Genomic DNA, 5,093 nt, shown 5'->3' with positions numbered 1-5,093 from the left:
GACAGGCTTCTTCCAGCTGTCAACTTCGTGTCTACAGGTACTGTCCATGTCTCCAGGATCCACCTGGGATGCCTCTGATAATGTAACCATGTACCCCCATTTTTCTTGGGCAGTTTATTCCAACAAGTGAGCTATAGTGCAGGCATTGGGCCATGCGGTAATCTGTTTGACTTTCAAGGGCTTAGGTCAGCTTGGTGGAGTTCTCTGGGTCCCTCTAGAGAATCATCCAACCCAGGGATGGCCTGCAGGGTCCCACCCCACCCCTAAAGCACTTACATTCACACAAAATCCTGGAGCTGAATGTTCTCAGAAGGCTTATTCCTCGTAGCCAAAAGCCAGAAACAAATCCAGAGGTTCTTTGAGGAGCGAGTGGCGAAACAGTTGGGGTCATTGTAGAAATGAAGGGAAGCCTTTGGAGAGATGTATTGGAAGAATGAACAGCACTTGGTAATGGATTATTTATGACATGGGGGGATACAGACTGAAGAAACTCTCCTAGAGTCTGGAATGGGGTCCCTAGGTGAGCTGTCACATCCTTTATTCAGACAGTAAGTCTGGGTCACAGCCAAGTCAAGGAAGATGACCTGGACAATAGAGTGGGATCAGTTTTAATCTGTAATGTCAAAGAGGCATTTCAGTCTGGAAATCAACTAGGCAGCTGTACATATAATTCTGAGTGGAGATAAAATCTGGAGGTTTTAAGAATAGAGTTAGTAATTAATGCCTTAAATATCAATTTGGTCACCCAGAGGGCTTGGGGTTCTTTTTTTCTGGCATACCAATAAAAGAATAACAGAGTCCAGGGGTGAGTTATGACGCACTTCAGATTTTAAATCCCAAGCAAGGGTTGTGAGCACGCTGGCAAACCTTGGGGAGGAGCATCCAGAAAGGCAGGATGAGAAGGAGAAGCATCAGCGTCAGGAGCCAGGAGCAAGATGGACCCCAGAAACAAAAGGAACCTCTTACCTGGACTGCTCCTTGGACGTGGTAAATGGAAAGTGGCCATTAGATTTTCCATCATGGAACTATCAAAAGACGAAAGTACAACAGATTTAGTTTACAGATCCTAATTGGCTTTATTTGCTATTCTAGAATCAGGCAACACTTCATTCCATAAAACAGACTGAGCGTTACTCCGAGCAGAGTGGGGGAGATGGGCTTTATGGATAGAAAAGGCTGAAGTGGAAGCAAAGAACAAAGCATAGATTGGTTGCAAAGTTATTTTCCTTTAAGCAGAGGGGAGGGACTGCTTATCACTCTGGCTAAACCTGGCCTGTTGGGGATTTGCCTGTTACCTCTCTGTGTCCTGACTTCTCAGAAAGTCAGATCAACAACTTAGTTTTAGTTTGGAAAAGTGGAACTTTAGCGCAAGGAACTCCATTCCAGTCTGGTCTTGTTACTGAACTGAATCTGGGTCTGCTTGCCCCGTGTGGTAAAACCAAACACCCATACCGAGGTTTGCAGCAGGAGAAAGGAGGGTGTTAACTTGCAGGACACCAAGCAAGGAGATTGGGGCAGCTTATGCTTCAGACCCAATCTCCTGGATGGCTTACAAGCAAGGGATTTTAAAGGCTGGGGAACATTTCAGGAAAGCAGAAGTTACAGGGAAACCATAAATCAATACAGAGGGTATACATTGGTTTGGCCCCAAAAGGCAGAAGCTCTTGAAGCAAGGGGCTTACAGGTCATAGGCGGCTTCAGGATTCTTTGATTGCAATTGGTTAAGGAAGCCAGGCTTTGTCTAAAATTTGGGGTCAGCAGAAAGGAATGTTAAGGTCTGGCCTATGGGCATGACTCTCTCCAAGCCCCTGAGAAGGAAATTTAGAACAAAGAGCAGCCATCAGAGTGCAGCCCTCAGCTCCCCGACATCTGAGGTCTCTGTGATGATGGTCAGTGTTTTCCATCTGAGGTGGGTCCAGGTTTCTGAAAAACCATTCATGGACATATGCTAAGATGTAATCTTTAGTTTCAATAGGGGACCAAACACCTTGTGGCTCTGACTTACTTGAGTGGCTATTACTTGCAGCTATTATTCCCTTCTTGCTTATCAGGTGGCTCATTTACTTCTCAAGGCCAGCTAGGTACCTGGAATTTCCCTTGAAATAAATCAAGATTTTCCTTCGTTTCTATGCTTGGAGGAGGCCTAGCAGGCCTCTAATAGGGGTGCCTGCTCCATCTCAGTCTGTTGGACCTAGTGCAGAAGCTCAGTCCAAACCAATGGCCTCCTGTAAATGTATTTTACAAAAGTCAGCAGTGTCCACAGCAAGGGAGAGCAGTTTCTTGAGCAACCTGTTGGGAGACGTAAGAGTGAAATAAAGAGTGAATGTCAGGTGGAAACACTGAAAAGATGAGTACTGATGAGTATTTACAGAGGGTTAACTCTGAAGTGGTTCCAACAAACTGGGATCTTGAAAAGCAGGTAGTGGAGGGAAAAATGGCTTTCCCTTCCCCTTCTAGGTTCTTTGGCTCGGATAGGAATTAAATTGACATAATAAAGGCTAAAGGAGAAAAACCATTTTAATTACATCTATATGCACAGGAGTCCCCCAAACTATAGACCAGGAGAAGGGCCAGATGAATGAAGGTTAGATAGTGCCCTGAGTTACAGAAAGGAATGGGGGCTTGGGGCTTGTTGGGGATGGGCACAAGTTCTGGGAGGGTGAGGGGAGGCAATGTCTGGTGAATAAAAGGTGTCTTGTTCTGCAGAGAGAAGTCTCTGGGGTGATAGATGTTGTCTGGAACCAGCCCTCTTCCTGATACAGATACTTCACTAATGTAGATTTCTTTTATAGTTATAAATTTCTTTTACAAAAGGGCAGTTTTTCAGAGCTACTCCTGTGTCTGCAATTTCTTAGAATAACAAGATCAAAATTTGCCTAAGAAGTATATTTTGTGTTCACATATCTGGTTTTGTACTGTCATATTTTGGGGTGGTGTGTCCTGAGCCCCACCAGCAAGGGCCATGTTATAGGAATACAATTTTTAATTGACTTTTTAGAGTTGTTTTGAATTCACAGCTGAAGGGGCTTGGAGTATGCCATCCCAAAACATGCCACTCTGACATAAAGATTATTTTGAGCTGAAGAAAACTGAAACCAAGTAGACATAGGAAAAACTCTCTGCCCTGCCCCCATCTACCAGAAGGGCAGGATGGCTCTTACCAGCCCAGAGGTGGCACCAGAAAAATCAACACCACAAGCATGCCAAATCAACCTTATCTGTCAGCTTCCCCCTTATATCTACCTTCCCACAACTTGTTATCCAAAGAAGCTCAAGGTCCCCTTCCTTTGTCTTTCCACTTCTCTACAAATACATTGCTCTCTCATTAGGGTGCTAATAAGCCCAAATTCTAACCACCTTTTTGAGTTATTACTTATCACTGAACTCTCCCATGGGTATTTGTGATGCATGAATTAATAAATGCGTTGTTTTGTCTTGTTAACCTGGCTTTCATTGGTCTAAATTTGTGGGGCCAAGGCAATAAACCTAAGATGGGTGGAGGAAAGATTTTTTCTACACCTACACAGCAAAATTGAGCTGAGCATGCAGAGAGCTCTCATATGCACCCCTCACTGGCCTCATGCGCACTCACGCACATGCACGCGCGCACACACACACACACGCACAGCCTGCCATACTGTCCGTGTCCCACATCAGCAGGGTGCATTTGTTACTACTGTTAAACCCACACCAACACATCATTATCACCCAAAGTCTGTGGTTCACATTAGGTCACTCTTGGTGTTGTATTGTCAGTGAAAAGAGCCAAACTCTGTAAAATATTTGAAGAGATTTATTCTGAGCCAAATGTGAGTGACCCAAGGTACAGTCTCAAGAAGCCCTGAGAACATGTGCCCAAAGCGGTTGTTTTACAGTTTGGTTTTATACATTTTAAGGAGACATGAGACATTAATCAGTACATGTGAGATGTACATTGCTTCAGTCCAGAAAGGTGGGACAGCTCGAAGGGGGTCGGTGGGAGGAAGGCTTCCAGGTCATAGGTGGATTCAAAGATTTTCTGATTGGCAATTGATTGAAACAGTTATTATCCAAAAACCTGCAATCAATACAAAGGAGTATCTGGGTCAAGATAAGGGGTTGTGGAGACCAAGGTTCTTACCATGTAGATGAAGTCTCATGGGGGTCGCCCTTGGAGACAATAGGTGACCAATGTTTCCTATTCAGACTTTTAAAAGGTGCTAGACTTTCAGCTAATCTCTACAGGATTGCGAGGGCCTGGAAGGGAAAAGAGCTAGTTATGGTAATAGAGATTCTTTACGGATACAAATTTTCCCCACAAGAGACAGCTTTGCAGGGCCATTTCAAAATGTGCAAAAAAAAATCCTATTTTGGGGTAAAATATTTTTATTTCCTTCTTTATCTGTCATATGATGTTATACGAGAGTCAGGTGGGAAAGTAAGCTGTGTTATATATAAGGTTAAATAAAGCCCATCTGTTGAGATGTTAGTTTCTAGGGTATGACTCCCCAGGCCCGTTAGATAGGAATTTGGGCAAGAGAGAAAAAATGTCAGTTTAGTCCTCAGTACATTCTGTGGGTTTGAACAGATGTCTAATACCATATCCACCACTGTCATATCATACAGAGTAGTTTCACAGTCCTGCAAATCCCCTGTGCTCTGCCTGTTCATCCCTCTCTCCCCCAACCACTGCCAACCACTGCTCTTTTTACTGTCTCCATGGTTGTGCCTTTTCCAGAATGTGATGGAGTTGGAATCTTACAGTATGCAGCCTTTTCAGATCAGTTTCTTTTAGTTAGTAATATGCATTTAAGGTTCTTTCATGCAGCTCAATAGTGTTTGGCAGAGACTCAAAGGCAGAGAGAGGAATGGGAAATCTGTGTGGTGGAAAAGGGGAAGAGGAGTCCTGATGGGGTTGCCAGCTGCTTGAGGAAGACAGGGGCGGCTGCTAGTGAAGTGGCCTCCTTGCCTGGGGTGACACCCAAGGTTCATTGTCTCACAGCCACAGAGATCAAGGGTGAGGACACACAAAGGGTGAGGTTAAGAGTGGAAATTTAATAGGTGAAAGAAAGAGAATAGCTCTCTGCTACAGAGAGGGGTCCCGGAAAAATAGG

At 44.3% G+C, this 5,093-nt stretch overlaps 1 long non-coding RNA gene across 1 annotated transcript; it reads right to left on the bottom strand.

Moving 5' to 3' along the window:
• Positions 1 to 279: 279 nt before the first annotated feature.
• Positions 280 to 2,229, bottom strand: LOC129527375 (uncharacterized). Its single transcript, XR_008672314.2, has 3 exons — positions 2,006 to 2,229; positions 967 to 1,025; positions 280 to 410 (listed from the first exon to the last, which is right to left on the bottom strand). It is a non-coding gene; the product is annotated as an uncharacterized lncRNA (long non-coding RNA).
• Between the last annotated feature and the right edge of the window lie 2,864 nt (positions 2,230 to 5,093).

This window comes from Gorilla gorilla, chromosome 18 (genome assembly GCF_029281585.2).
Source record: "Gorilla gorilla gorilla isolate KB3781 chromosome 18, NHGRI_mGorGor1-v2.1_pri, whole genome shotgun sequence".
NCBI lineage: Eukaryota > Metazoa > Chordata > Mammalia > Primates > Hominidae > Gorilla > Gorilla gorilla.
Note: the sequence above shows the minus strand (reverse complement) of the source record. Positions and strands in the feature narration are given on the sequence as shown.